We start from the raw sequence: 16,722 nt of genomic DNA, 5'->3' as shown, positions 1-16,722 counted from the left end.
TCCAAACATGACCCTCACATGATGTGAAATTACCACATGCGCTTTCTTTGAAGTCATTTTAAAAAAACTGTAAATATTTTGGACCAGAATTGTAATGAAAGATGCACAATTAATAATATCAGTAGTAACGGTAACGGCACTCAGGTTGTTCGGTAGAAAGCCCAAAACTAACAGACAGAAGAAATCGTGAGGAATTTGCATGTTTAAAAGCCGATGAGAGGAGAAAGCTTATTTTTGTCCTGAGATTTGAATGTTACCAACTGAAGGGCTGTCAGGCTTGAGGAGCACTGAAGCGGACCGTCTATGGCTAGTTAACCATAATGGTTTTCATAGTTTGTAGATCAGCATGCATTGGGGGAACATATCCTTATGCAACTTCAGACAAAAACAGGGCCCCTGTCAAGAGATTAAAGCATGAGGAGAAAATAATGAAACTAATAATAATGATAAAGAAGGAACTGGGCCATTGTAGAAAAAAACCCTATTTCTGATGGAGATTTCATGTTTTGTTATTTATTTAAATATTCATTTGAGTTACACTTTTTTGACATTTACACCGGTTTTTTTTATTTTGTTTTTAATAGTCTAGCGCCGATTAAAAGACAAAGGCTGAAAAAGCTATTCCAGATTCATCCTGCCATCTAGTGGCATAAAGGAATATCTATCTTCGTCTTACACGCAGTTACCGTTCAAATAACCAGCTTCAAATACATCATACAGTCAACAACAACAACAAATGCAATGTATTTTTGGGAATGAAAATACAGTCATTTTACCTTTGAGAGCACAATGATGTCTTAATATCAATAATTGATGTGTTTTGTTCTATTTTCGTGGTCTGATGTTTTAGGTTATATACCCTGCAGCTTTGTTTATTCATTGTTCTTTTTTGTCAACTACAATTAGACTAGTTCATAGAGTCTGTGGAGAGTTATGTAGATTTTGCCATGTCAGGGTATCTTTTCATGTGTGCCTCTGACAGCAAACAGGACCTGGTTCTGCTCGGCCATGTTGGTCATCTTGATGCACTCTAAAGCCAGTTTCATTCTCTTATTTTCCAGAGGGATTCCTCCAGGAAAAGCAGATCATATCGCCCCATAAACTCTTCAAACTGTTTATTTTTCAGTTCTGCTACATTTAGACCCTGAAAAGGTCAAACATGTGCCCAACACAATTATAGAAATTTCCCTTTCATTGGCATGCAACACTGGTATGTTGTATAGCCCACAAATGCTGTTCTAGGATTAACTCAGATGGTATAATGTAAAAGTGTAACCCAGAGGTATGATGCATTGTCAGAAATGCTCTCAAAGTCTTTCTAAATGCTGTATTGTGAACTTGACTCTGATTTCAGTCTATTTCACTGTTGTTAAAACTGCCAAAGCAACTTATTAGTCCTTTAGTGAAATATAGATAGAAAGGCTCAGACATTAGAAATACATACTCTGAGGTAAACAGCAAAAACATGCATGTGATTTATCAGGGGGGAATTGTTTGTTTACCTCAGATATGTGATAAAAGCAAAGCCACAAAGGAGGTGAGGTCATGTCAATATACAGAAATCTGAGCTGCAGCTTTTTATAAAAAAAATTTATTTAACATGATTTGCTTTTATATTAGTAAGACTGGTACATGTAAAGAAATTAGACTACAGTGAAATTTAATTAAACTTGTTCCCCACCCTTTAATCAAGCCATTAATTTAAAATTCATTAGGAAAAAATATTTAAAGCAATTTTGAATGAGTTTGTTTTTCATTTCAGCTTACAACAAAATGCAGTCATTTAAAATGTTCCAATATTTGATAAGATTTAAAGTTGTCTGTAATATTTTAGCCATAATTATGACAATTAAAACTTTTTTTTGAAACATCTTAAAAGTGGTAATATATATATATATATATATATATATATACACACACACACACACACGTATATAGGTTTTTTTTTATGCACTTGGAGTTAACAAAGAATTTTAAAAATAAAACATTTTTAGGCTATTACTCGGTGTCTGACTGTTCCATTAACTTCTCTTTAATTAATCCATCACACAGGTAGATGACGTGAAAGCCCCACACACTCCAGAAACAACAGTATAACTGTTTACATGGTTTAATTGGAAACTCATTTTATTACGAAGCCACTCAAGAGCCGAGGGCAGAGTTCCCTCTGTGTCTCATCTTTGCGAAACACTTTTCCAAGACACACATACCACATTGAGCCGAACAGAGATCTTTACCTCATCTCCACTTAATTACTCACAGACTATAATTGAACTGTTGGCAGAGAGCAGGTGATGACTGTGTGCACTGAGCTCAGAATTCTCGGTCATTAGCCACTTTAAGTGCCCCTGACTGACCTATGATGTCTTTGTGCGCTCAGAAACTAATGCTGCAAGTTGTCCACATGTCCAGTTTGCATGTGAGCAGTGTTGGTAAAGTTGTTTTTCTGTGTTATTTTGGATATGAAATAGAAAGTTCCTTCAAAGTTTGGGGATGTGAGAGTACCTTTGTGGTTTTAAGACGCATGTTTCCATGAGAGAGGGGCTTTTTTGTTTGTGTCTCATGTGAAATGAGGTTTTCAGTTATTTTATGATGTTGCAAAATACCACAAACACATTGTGTAACTAACTGTTGTGGAGAGTAAAAGTTGCCTTAAAAAGAGCTCCGATTGTGTAAATTGGAAGATAATTATTTTCAAAGGCAAACATTTTTTGGGAAATAGGGAAGAATTTTTTTTTTTTTTTACAAATTTAGTAAATTTATTCTTGACAAACATACAGAATCTGCACTGATGTGATTAATGTATAGTCATCCTGATATGTGATGATGAAAAACAGCCAGAAATATAGGATTTAGGAAGTGTGAATGTTTGAAGAAATTGTTTATTTTTTTAAAAATGTACCTCTGCTTGCGCCATATACGGCATTATTCTCCAGTGCAGTACAAACTATGTAGCGTTTGGAAAGGGGACAGCTGTGGCTGAAGATTTACTCCACCTCTTCTCAGATCCCAGCCAAAAGGCATCCGAGCTCTCAGCCTCTTCACCGCATCCTGGAGTCAGAAGAACATGAGTGTGGAGCAAAAGAGGGGACCTGGTCTGCCTTCAGCCTTTCCCAGGGGGTGAATTACGATTTCCCGAGTAACGCTGAACCCAGGGAAACATTCTGAGGAGACATCCATCAGCCTGGGTGTCTGCATCCTCCTGAACAATGTGTGACCCCTGGGCGCAAAGAGGGTCGGAGGAGGGAAGACCTCCACCCACATGCACATACGTACATGTTACAAACATACTATCTCTCTCTCTTTCTCTCTCTTTCTCTCTCACACACACACACACACACACACACACACACACACACACACACACACACACACACACACACACACACACACACACACACACACACACACACACACACACACACACACACACCATACATAAACAGGCCAGTCCTGCAGTAAGTCTTCAGAATAAACAATCTCTGGGAAAGAAACAAAAGAAAAAAGAAAGAAAACAGAAATTACATTGATCACCTGATTCTTTTTTTTAAATTCTGTTTTGTGATGTGACTCGGCACACAGTCAATCCATCAACTCTACTTTTCTGTATGTTAGGATTTATCACATAGTTTTCAGGTTTTTGAGATTGTATGGCAAAGCAAGGCACCAGCAACAATGCAATGCGAAGGGCTTGACTTTAATACAGTATATACTGTACGTACGGCTGGCAATGCCAGTGAAACAAGGGAAGAAAAAACATAAACACATAAACTAGGCAAGAGAAAACAAAAATGTCTTCAGAAAGACCTTTTAAGCCTGCTTTCACAATATTACAGCTGCATTAATAACTGAAAAAAGATCCTGAAGGGTTTTCATCGTGAACGGTGAGATGACCACTCCTAACTGATCTGGAATCACATTGCAAATATTCCTTTTGTTATTACTTTGCCGTATTCATATTTGGTGTGTTTTAGACGTGTATTTAATCATATTCATCACATGCTTTATCTCACAACAAGCAGCCTTTTTTAAGGATGTATGTACTTTGAAAACCACTTGTTTACATAAATTAAGACTCCCCTGCAATAAATTTAGATTCAACTCATTAAATAAAATTATTTGGGTGTAATATGTATTTCTTCTATATGTTTTAGTTAACTCTTTCTGTGTAGACGTTTGCTGTTTTGTTTTTTTTCATTTAATTTCTTTGTTCTTGAAGAAGAAATTGTGAGTTCGTAGCAACCAGAAAAGCTCAAGTTCTGAAAAATTACAAACCCTGGAATTAAAATTCACAAAGAGACTTCACATTATTCACGTAATTTAGCAGCTATCACTGCATGGATAGTAATTCAACTAAGCACACAGTAAACTAACAATGATCCCTATTTTATATGCTTCCCTGGTTGTGAGTTACAGTTCGTGGAGCCTGCTGTTGACCCCACCACCCCAGTAAACTGATCATCTACTGGCCTGATGGTCGCTGAGCTCGGCTGGTAGTCGGGAAGGTTTATAGAGCGGTGTAGACTGAGGGATGGGATCTATCTGTATCTCTGTCTGGGAACCTGACAGCCCTGGGTTTAGTCTGCACACAGACCTCCTACATGCATGTCTCACTGTTTACTGCCCCCCCGCCTCACAATCCTCCCTCCACACATCTATCATTTCAGCAGGACCCCACACACACACACACACACACACACACACACACACACACACACACACACACACACACACACACACACACACACACACACACACACTCTCTTGATTAACATCATATAATCTTAAAGTAAATGTGACATATTATACATCATAATTTGTGCCTTATCCTATAATACATTACAATGAATACATTTTGCCTGAACTTGGGAAAATATCTACATTTTTGAACAGTTTGAACTTCTGTCTCACAGCGACTGCAACACATACACATACGTTCCTCTTGGACCTTTTCCTTTAACCCTGGCCTGCGTCATTGGGTTCCCTTTGAGCAGATGTGTCACAAGGACCAAGATTGTTGCTCATTCCACTTGCAATTTCCTGTAATAAAAGAGCAGTTTGAGATGATGAGCTCTGAGTCAGTAGATGCCAGCCAGTGATACCTGCACGCAAGGGATTTTAACCCATGTCTGTGTGTGTGTGTGTGTGTGTGCGTGTGGGGTGGGGGTGGGGGTGGGGCACCCGTCCCAATTCATTTTCTTTTTTTGCACTGTCCATCCATCATTAGTCATCATTAGTCACTGACTGCTGTTCCAGGCTCATACACACTCTGACCATAACCAGAGCTCTTAGAGACCTGCCTGTCCTGCACTCTTACTTTTCCCACAATAATAAACCTACAGTATGAATAAAAACCTCTTTCAAACTCTCTCTCTCTCTCTCTCTCTCTCTCTCTCTGTAAGTGTGGGATGTAATCATCAGCGATTAATGGCTTTACTCCAGATAGCCGTTAACAACTTAGGAGGAGCTAAGTATATGGAAATTCAGTGATAGTGTTCAAAACTAGCTTGTATTTATTGATATGTTGACCAAAAACATGTTCATGGACTTAATTAAAAATTGTTATCTTTGTTCTGCTCTTTGTGATTTATCAGAAACAACTTGAAAGCATGATTCCTTTGTTTATGAATTATTTTACAATGTTTTCAACATCAACATGCTAATATGGACAGAAGATGGATGGATGGGTAACTGGTGTGAAATGTGAAGTGCAGCCAAAACATATAAGACCCACATTGATTTTTCAGGTAAAGGTCATCAGCAAACACACTGGAAATTTCCACAAACACTGACCTCACGGTGGAGCTAGAGGAAACGTCAGGTGGATAAAAGAGGTCAGTATGAAAGATTGCCTGTACAACATTTCTTGACATCCATTCAGAAGAAGAACCACAGAGCGACCTTGTTATCCAGTCAGCCTGTCACATGGTGTGAAAAATCCAGAAACACTTTCCTGAGAAAGATATTTATTACTCAAGAAGAAGTACAGAACACACTGTCAGCAGTTTTCAAAAAAGTCACCTCCATACAGACAGCAGTTACAAAGAAAATGGTTTGGTGTGTGTGTGTGTGTGTGTGTGTGTGTGTGTGTGTGTGTGTGTGTGTGTGTGTGTGTGTGTGTGTGTGTGTGTGTGTGTGTGTGTGTGTGTGTGTGTGTGTGTGTGTGTGTGTGCAAACACAACCTCAAGTGTTTTTTCCCTCATTATAGTCTCAGAGGTATTACCACAGCCTGCAGATTGCTGTCTTACACGAGCATTAGCAACAGGTCACAGAGACAGGATGTAGATAACATCCTGCAAAATCTCTCTCTCTCTCTTCTCTCTCTCTCTCTCTCTCTCTCTCTCTCTCTCTCTCTCTCTCTCTCTCTCTCTCTCTCTCTCGACTAATCTCAAAATAACCATGAGAAACTTGTTACTTTAATGGCTGTGTGTCATGGTATTCACTGTGGCAGAAAAAGGTTGCTTCTCTTCTAGACATGTAGGAAATTCCTCAGTTAAGTTGGTGAAGTTTCATCCTGACTGTTTAGACAATCGTGTACTCCTACTTAATCCATAATAATCTGACCTAAACATACCAAATCTGCATTACACCATCCGAACCCAAGACGATTTCAAGTGAAAGTATGAAAGATGAATATTCACCTCGGTTAGAAACATACATAGATCACATATATCAGACCGTTATACTCATTGAAATCACTCCATACAATCATTTAAATCTAGAAAATATCTTTGGTTGACAGAGCCAAAAATGATATTAAGAGGTAAGCCTAACTACATAACATACATTTACCAGATGGAACATTGAGATATTTGGTGTTTTTGGAAGCAATAAGGTCTCGATACCTTTAAAAATGTTAATTACTTTTTTCAAGCATCTTGCCTTTTTTATACCCAATGACCTTTCTTGTTATCACTTTGTTACATTAACATTCTATTTCATTAATAGATTATTTTCACAATTCATTTGAATAAAGTGAAACCTATAAAACCACGGCCCTCACTTTGGAGACACCAGTGGAGTAACAGCCAACGGTAATCCATCATGTTATTCAACAGCTTTCAGCAGCCTAGTAGGAACTTGTCCTGCACGGTCAGATAAAGTATTAAATGGCAAATAAAGGTTATGCTGAGTTTACTTGCTCTCCTCTCGCCAGTTGGCGGTTGTCCAGCAGACTCAGGACTGCTCGAGCCTGTTGGTGAGTCCGGCTTGTATAGGCAGAATCTTCCAGGATTGATTACAATACTGTCACAGAATGAGAGATGATGGCTCTAAAGAGCTCTATCTTTAGCTGTGGGTAAGGCCAACACTGCTCCAACCTCCGATTGGCTCTTGAGGGAAGAATGGTGGGTTTAGGAGGACGGGAAGGACAGATGAAGAAAAAAGAAAAAGAGTCTCAACATGGGAAAATACTCACCTATTGTGATGCAAGAGTTATTGTGGCAAGGATATATGAGCATGACACAAGAAAAGTTACCCAAATCATGATGGAATGAAAGTGTATTTGTCGTTGTGAATGCCACTGGTGAGCAATATCTGCCGTGGGTGTGCATTTATCACCAACACAGTGGTAAGGCTGTCAGCGAGGAAGACAAAGCAGAATTCTCCCTAGCCTCCCTCTGTGTGTCCACCTCCCCTCTTGGGCTCTGTTGGTTTAACCCTGGTGGGCAGCAGGCAGGTCTGACAGCACCCAGACACTATCATGAGATTTATGGGGCAGTCTGAGAGTGGAGAGGAGATGACCACTCAGATCTGACCCCCCGCCATCTTATCAGCCACTCATCAAGAAGTAGAGACCACTCAAGATTGATCATTGCTTACTCGTCCAAGCCTGACACAGAGATACCGATGACCATTGTTAGTCATGGTAATTTAAAGAAATGACAGAGATAGTGTAGTAATAGTAGATGTGAAAACCAGTCTATTACATTGTGGTTTGTTACAGCAGCATCGCCATGTCAAGTCTGCTTTTACCATTTGTGCAGGTGTTTGTTGGCGTAACCAGAAAGTTCAATGTTCTACTTCTTGGTCATTTGTTGTAGTGTTGCATCAAAGTGTAGCATATAAAAACATGGTTCCTAATATACTGTTGTTCTGGAATATTACAAACATCAGTCTATACATCTCTGATCAATTTATTCACAGAGCAACTACGAAACCTTACTTGTAAATGTGTGGTGAGATGAAAAATCAGTGACATTGTCAAGCTAAAGTTAATACTTACATCTTTATAAATATGACATTTATTGAACTGCTGTTCATTGAATTGTATTAATTTGAACAGCGGAGAGACTGTGTTAAACTGGATCGGGTGCACTTTCTCCTTCATCCATGGTCAACTGGGATCAGAACCAGCGCCTGTGACCCTAGTCTGGATAAAGTGTGACAGAAAATACATAAATGAATGAAAGGACAGATGGACGCTCCCAATTTTGATGGTGAATATTTATAAGTATACTCAATAAGTAAAAAATAAAAAAATGTTTTACATAGTTTTTAGAAATGGTAAAATCTTACACTATGCACATTTAGTGTAGCTAGACTTTCTCCAATTCTCATTTCTTTCGATCATGCCCTTCTTGCTTAATCATTGATTCACATTTTTTGCTTTTCAGGCTCCAGTTTTTGGGATTTCTGTATCACTACCAAAATATCAGGCAGATTTTGTGGCTATTGGCAGTTTATGAGCACAGCGTGTCATTCTGCTGGGAAATCACCTGCAGTTCTCCTCCACTCCTCCTGCATGTAAATGTTACTAATTAATCATATATACAGAACGATTTGGGAAATAATACTAAACAAATGGCACATTAGAGTGTATCGCTACACTGATTTTAAGTCCTAAAGATCTTAAGTCCTAAAGATCTTCCTAAAGAACAGTCAGGAGTTGGAATTTTCCAAGAGCCCTATAAAGGGCAAGTTTCATTTAACCTTTTTCTGTACTATTTGATGTTTACTTTTGTCCCAGAGTGACTTTAATGTTCACGTATTTGTCAACAGTTTAATTTACTTTGGGTGCCTCTGCAATGTTGTAAATCAAGTTTGTAGTTTTTTCTCTATTCAACTCCATGACAATTCAAGTCTATAAACCAGTAGATGCAACAGTTGTTTTCAGTTCTGTTATTTCAATTTTTTTTTTGTGTGTTTTTCTGTGCTGTCGACAATTCAATTAAAATCTTTCAAAGGGATAAAAACTGCTTTGTTCACGATCTTGATTATGATTGATTAGTGAAACACAAGCCGCAGAGTATTTTAGCCCCTGAGAGTTCATGTTTGATACGTAGCTGTCGTTTTGTTGCAATTTCTACCCTTTAAAAAGCAAAGTTTGTATATTGTTGAACCCATTTGATCCTCGGTTCAAACGATGCATGGAATTGGCCATGCAAAAAAAAGTGTGAAGACTAAACACTGCTTGGGAATGAAAGATTTTATGTTTTATCCAGCAATCTGTAAGAAATGTGTGCCCTGCCCTAATTTGAGGGTCACATTGACGGGGGGGATGAACTATTGGGGCAAGATGCGTTTAGTGCCAAAGTTGAATTACAGTCTTCATCCTGTAGAGGGAGTCCTGCACGAGGCTATGAAATAATACAGAGTTTGACGACCCATAGCACCCCATTCACGCAGAACTCTGAAAGCTACAGTAGCTGTCATTACACCCCTTTAGCCAAAGTCTGGTCCTCATATGAAACCAGTTAAAAAGAAATTCTAAAGAAAAAATATCTGAATACATAACTGAGGTATACGATACACATCATATAAAGTTATAAAGCAGGCCTCAACCTCATGAAGTGAGATCCCGTTAATTCAACCATAGTGGATATTATACATATACCTGGTGATTTCTTTTCCAATTTGAAGAAAAAGAAACATCTTTTTCCACAGAGTTCACCACAGAACATCTTTGAAAACAAGCACGGGGCTGGGTTTAAGGTGATGTAAACACAGATCTATTTCTGTGGCTATGACACACCGTGGTTTCACTGGAAAGGGAACAGCAGCCTAACGTTACAACAAAGGAGGCCACACAGACAGTAGTGGTTAAAGCATCTCTTTAGACCCAGACTTGGACAGACGGATGGATGAAGGGATCGAGGGATAGATCATTGAGGCCAAGTACAATGAATGCACAGAAATGCTATAGGCCTCAAGATCCTAAATTACACTGCAAGCTTATTTCCAAGCAAAAACATAAGTGGATATGGAAAAAAAAAACAATTGCATGCTCCTTCTGCTTTATGCAAGAGTCTTAATGACATGTGATAGAAGGCCTTCCATAGGGTAGTGTGAGGGAGTTACAAGTAAAAAAAAAAAAAAGTAGAATCTGTTATAATTTGTTCTCTTTGTTAAGACTTTTTAACGTCACATCCACTGTAAAGAATTAAAAAGGAAAAAGAACGAAAAACAAATGTGAGCGCTGGAGAGGAAGAAACGAGCCAGATCACTGTGGTAAAGTCACCCTGACACAGAGACACAGAACAGACAAAAAGCTCCCTCTCGTAAACTGCAGTCTTTTGCAATCTGGTTCACCTCGGAATACAGTGACACTCACACCACCACATGCACACACGCTGAATCCTTGTACAGTAAATAGCCAGCGTTTTATTGTGCGTGTGAACACTGAGTCGGGGAGGGGAGTTTTAATCTGTGGGTGTATCTGCGCGTGTGAGCTTATGTTATCAGTAGTAGGGGGTTCTTTGGCCACCACAGTGCAGGGATCGATCAGACAGAAGACAGAGGGCAGACGCCACCCGAGCACTCCTCCTTTCGGTGAGCCTTGGCCCACCCAATTTACGCCATCAATCAATGGATTAGGTGCCAAAAACTGTCTTCCCTAATCCAACAACCTCCCTCTCACCCCAAACACACAAACATATCACATCATATCTTACTCACTTACAATGCTGACCACATTGTAGCGCATCCACAAAGAGCAAAGGTGAGTTGATTGTGTGTTAGATGGTGGGATAAGACAAATATCAATATTAATCTCAATGTAACACATCTACACAAAATCACACAGTAGTACTAGGAGAAAACTATCAGCGTTATGTATGAGCACTTCAAAAAGCAATCGATCAAGTCTGATGTTTTTTTTTATGTCAGGCCACAGACCAGCAACATTTTATCCCTTTTTGTGATACTGTTGGCGATACTTAAACCCATTTCTACAACATTTACACGTCATAGACTATCCTGGAAAGTAAAATTGTGTTGCATCTGTATCAACATTTCTTACCAATCAACAAGACTAATAGGCGTCTTACTGAATTTTTGCAAAAGAGTAAACAACAGTGATGCCACATTACATACATAAAGCAACACAGTCTGGTGATACAGTATAATGTGCAGTGTACAACAACAACAAAAAGAAGGTTGTCCTGAATTAGAAAAACTAAAGTGTTTTAATTCGAGATAGGGACACTTATATATATGCAATGTACTTGTTTAACCAGTATAACCACAGTTTGTCATAGTCGTAAATATTTTCAAGAGAAATGCATGCAGGGGGTCCACTGATTGGGAAGAAGAGAAGCTTTACCAAAGTGAAGAGCCTAGAGACAACAGGGATTTTGTTGTAGCAGATGTGTAAACTAATAGTGATATAGACTCCACATCTATGGCACATTTAACTGCTTCAGCAGCCTCAAGGAGCTTTTACACTGTCAAGTCACATTCTCCAATTCATGCATACACGCACGTACAAACGGCGACAGCTGCTCGACTTCCATCGGGGGCATGGATTCAACATCTTTCGCAAGCAAACTTCAATGGTCAGACGGCTGAAGATTGGGGATCAAACCACCAAAATTAGGTTTGGAAGCTGACAAGCTCTACCAACTGACACATGGATTTTAAAATTCCTGGAACTCTGCATCCTTAGCAACTATCTTATTGTTTTGCACAACAATTTAATCATGTTTTCTGTAACGCTCATTAAGTCAGTTTTGAAGAAACTGGGAGAAAAATGCAAAACTTATCAGATATGGTCACTTGCCCAAAAAAGGGCAGATGATCACACATGCACTCAAATCCATGCTGACATGTGGAACAACACAGGCATGCCATTCTCCTCATCACCTACGTAAATGTGGGGGAGCAGGAAGATGGAGAGCAGATGATGTGAGCAATGTCTGAGTGGCCTTGAAAGGAAGAACATGACTTGTGTAATTTTGTGATCCACACAGATCAGAGGCCAATGCGTTGTTCACTGTGATGCATCCTGTGCTTTTTGGACTATTGAGTTTCAGCTGAGTCAAGAACAGTGTGCTTGGTTTGTGTGTGAGGCAGTATAACGGGGAAGGCTTCCATTCAGAGGGAGTGTACAACCAACAAAGCCAAAGAAACAACAAATGAAAGCTTTGGAGGAGAATGGGGTCTAATAAATCTAAGATCACTTATTCTCCTACGTGTATCTCTGGGGTCTTTGCAATGGCTGTGCACCATTTTTAGAAAGGTGAAAAAATTCCCAGCTCACAGCAGGCACATGCTGACGATGATGAACTGACCACAAAAGCATTATCAGATTCATGAACAGATAAAGGAAATTTTCTTATTTATTTATTTTAAATGTACTTTAACAATTACAGGACACTGATACGCTGATGTCATCACTAGGTACCCCAAAGAAAAATAACTTGGTCATGAAAGCATTAAGCCGCAACATACATACTTACACACAAGCACACAAAAAAGGTTTATGTATCTGGTCCAAAGAAAAAGTGTCATGCAGTAAAAGCATTCCCTGATACAGACGCTGATAAGAGTGACACAAAGCCTCCTGCTATGGTTACAGTATTTTAAAGACTGTCTGAGATCATTCAAGGTAGGACACGGCTACGCTTACTTTTTCCTTCATGTCACCTTTTCAATTTCAAAGCGCAGCTTCTGGTTTATTTCCAGTCTGAGCCGAGTGTGACGCACATTTGAAATGGCTTGGGAAATAATGATAGCTTGGTTGATGTCTCAACAGTGAAGACACCCACATATTGTACAGTAATGGAAGCAGCTTCAACCAGCAATGAGTGCTGACACCGTGCAGAGAAAATGTCAGTGATTGAATACCCCACCAAAAAAACACACACGCCTACACATCTCTTATGTTTGCGCTATATTAACAATTTCTTTGCATTTGTCTTTGACTGAGCTGCTGTAAATTTTCCGAATGTGAATATTAGAGTTTAGACTATTTCACTACAGCCTTTAAAGGAAGATATATCATATTTACAATCTGCCTTGTAATCTCAAATTATTTAAAAGATCATAATTATAGTGTGAATGCACTTGGTGCCCCTAGTGCATATCTGATTCAACAGGCCAGCAGTCTGTCCTCACAGCTAAACAGTGAAGTCATGACCTCTGTTAACAGAGCCTCTTCATTTATCAGCTATGTTGTTATTGCTCTGACACAAAGGGTTAGCAGTTCAGATAATGTAATTTATAAGAGCAAGGTTTAAAAACTTAATAGAAAACTGTTGCATCATCCTGCGTGTGTTCTTGTGTTCTTGTGGTTGCGTGTTTGTGGCTATGACGTACACAAGTGATTGTGTTGAACTGCCACCGCTTGCCTACTTTTATTTTCCCTGCAGGGATTCTGATAGTCCTTCAGATAAGGCCCATCTCCATTTGCAATCACAGCTCCTGAGATTGAGTCTTTTTTCTCTAATAAGTAAATTACCCCTAATACCTTCTGTGCCGTACTTGGCTGCTCTCAGTCTACTTTGACCCTCATGGAAACCAGATGTTGCACCAGCCTGCCAGTACATGCATGCAACATCTAATGTACGGAGGGGGCAACAGACAACCAGCCCTCAAAGGCATTTACATCCATATGGATGCACATCCCTCCAGTCGATGTTCATTGACAGCTGCTCCTCTTTTTCACCCTTTACAGACCAAAATGAACCTTGTAATATAACTTCAGTATTTCCAGTTTTACATCTTTTCTTTCATTCAACACCACTTTCCCCTCCATACGTCTCTTTAGTTTCCTTTCTGTCACCATCCCTCCTGTCTTTTTATAACTGCAGCCAGCTTCATCCCAAAGGACTCATTTCATTCACGCGAAAACAAACACAGATTCTGTATTGAGGTTCGGGTCAAATCCAGTTGGCTAATGGAGATATGAATCGATCGTGGGGCGCAGCAACACAAGTTGAGGAAGGAAGGGGGACAAACCTTTTGTTGATCACTTTCCCCACCTGGAAAACGTATTTATTCCCACTGCTTGTTTGACAGTCCTCAACAGCTGTGTATCGATGGTGTAAACACTGTGATGCTGTTAACTATTGCTAATGATATGTCCTCAGTTTACAGACGCATCCATCATGGGTTGACGATAACTTCTGGTTTTGGACAGTGGAAAGAGAGGGTTAAAAACAGATACCATATGTGGTGCTCAAAGTTTGATCATTACACGAATGCATGTGTGAGAGGCACTTGTGGAAAACGGTGTGTGTGTGTGTGTGTGTGTTGTGGTGGTTGAGGGTGGGAGGGCAGTTTTGTCGATGCTCACACTCACTGGCTTCCATGACTGCTGCTCCATGTATGCCAATGGACGTATCATGTGGTTTCCAAAAATACAGAGTTATGGACACACAAACACTAGACTCCCCCCTCCCCAATACATCTTCCACCTCACACGGAGCACCACCTCCACCCTCGACAAAACAGACAGCCAGACAGTCAGCACAGACACAGCGAGAAAACACAGTCTGACCCTCCATGTGTGCTGTTGTCTGTGACCCGTACCTGTTTCTGTGGGTTTTACAGGCGGCTTCACACCACCATGTCACGCATCGCCACACTGAAGGCCTTCGAACACTAACGCTTTGTGCAGACACAGTAGTGTGTGGGAAGGGAATCCTGCCACACAACACAGTGTGTTCATCTTTATGTACATCTCCATCTTCTCATTTCAAAGACAGTATTGGGCTTGATTGGGTGTGTGTGGGAATAATTTGTAGGGCTATTAGACACTTTAGAAAACACATTCTACTGGTTACATCACAGCATTTTGCATGAATGTTGCCATTAAAAATTTGCATTTTTGTGCATAAAACAAAATAAAATATACCCAGGTTTAAAAGTTATGTTTTCAAAGGTTAAACTTTACACCATCCATCATAATAATAGTTCAATAATAAACTCTATTGAAATGTGTAGTTCCGTATTTAAAAAGACCTAACATAAAACATATATTTTCAGCTAGTTAATTATTTATCTGGTTTAATTACTCTGTGGTATTAATACTAAATTAGCAAAATCTCAAAGTCTTAGTTTTTTTTAAAATGCATTGCAAACAATGACTCTGGGATATTAAAGAAATATTTGTCCCTATACTCATTCAATTGAAGTTAAATATGAATACAAATGTCAGGTGTTCACACATTGTCTGTTTGTTGGTAAATATTATGTTTCATCATTAAAAATCTCAGGGATGTCTAGAACCAGACGTATGTGATCTGTGCTCTCCTGATCACGATCAAGTCTGCAGCTTGTGGAATAACTTGTCACCTGGTGTCAACTTGCTTTTTGTTTATTGTTACCTGTCTGATCTTTTTCTTTCTTTCTACCTGTAACCCCAGCTGGTGCAATCGGAAAGCCACCACCTCCAAATCTGGATCTGTTGGAGGTTTTTTGCTGGTAAAAGGAGTTCTTCTTTCCACTGTAGTCTATCTTTGTTCATGTAAAATTTTATGAGAAGCCTATACCGTGCTACATGAATAACTCTGTGTAGAAATGAATTGTAAATATAGATTTTCAAGTTTTTCTTTTGTCAGTTTGTACATTTTTCACTAGTATGTCAGCGTATGTTTTGATGGACAGATTCAAGTTCTCTGTGTGAGTGTGTTTGTAAGTCTGTGTATGTACGGACATCCTCAGTGGAAGACAGTGATCCATGTAGCAGTGCAGGGCAAATGAGGCCCATCTGGAAACCATTGGCAGAGACTGAAGCCCTGCAGCTACAAGAGCTTCTGCCCACTTTATCCTTTGTTCACAGGGCAAAGTCTCTCTCTCTCTCTCTCTCTCTCTCTCTCTCTCTCTCTCTCTCTCTCTCTCTCTCTCTCTCTCTCTCTCTCTCTCTCTCTCTCTCTCTCTCTCTCTCTCTCTCTCTCTCTCTCTCTCTCTCTCTCTCTCTCTCTCTCTCTCTCTCTCTCTCTAATTTTCCTGTGTCTCTCCATTTGGTCATCTTTTCTTCAGAGGTGCACACAGAAAAATGTAGGCTCTCATGCAGATAGACTTTTGAGGGGACACATGCAGCAGGCCCACATATACAAAGGTTGACTGACATAACATACACACAAACTTGCATCGCTGCTGCTGGCAGCATCTCCTCAAATCTGACCCCAGAGGGAAGTGGTGGACCGAGCTGGAGATCTCTATCACTGCAGCCCAAGAGACATTGAGCTGATTGTGTGTGTGTGTGTGTGTGTGTGTGTGTGTGTGTGTGTGTGTGTGTGTGTGTGTGTGTGTGTGTGTGTGTGTGTGTGTGTGTGTGTGTGTGTGTGTGTGTGTGTGTGTGTGTGTGTGTGTGTGTGTGTGTGTAGAGAACAAGCTGTGTCTCTGGAGAGAGGTGGATATAGTGGAGCCCTGAGGCCACAGGAAATCCATAGAGACAGACAGACTGAGAGAGTGAAGCCTGTCAGAGGAACAGAGGAGACTGAGAAAGACGGAGGGAAAGAAAACCCAAAGATGTTGCTGCAGACAGTGCCAGCCCCC

Source organism: Lipophrys pholis (genome assembly GCF_963383615.2).
Source record: "Lipophrys pholis genome assembly, chromosome: 2".
Lineage (NCBI taxonomy): Eukaryota > Metazoa > Chordata > Actinopteri > Blenniiformes > Blenniidae > Lipophrys > Lipophrys pholis.
This window is presented reverse-complemented; position numbering follows the sequence as displayed.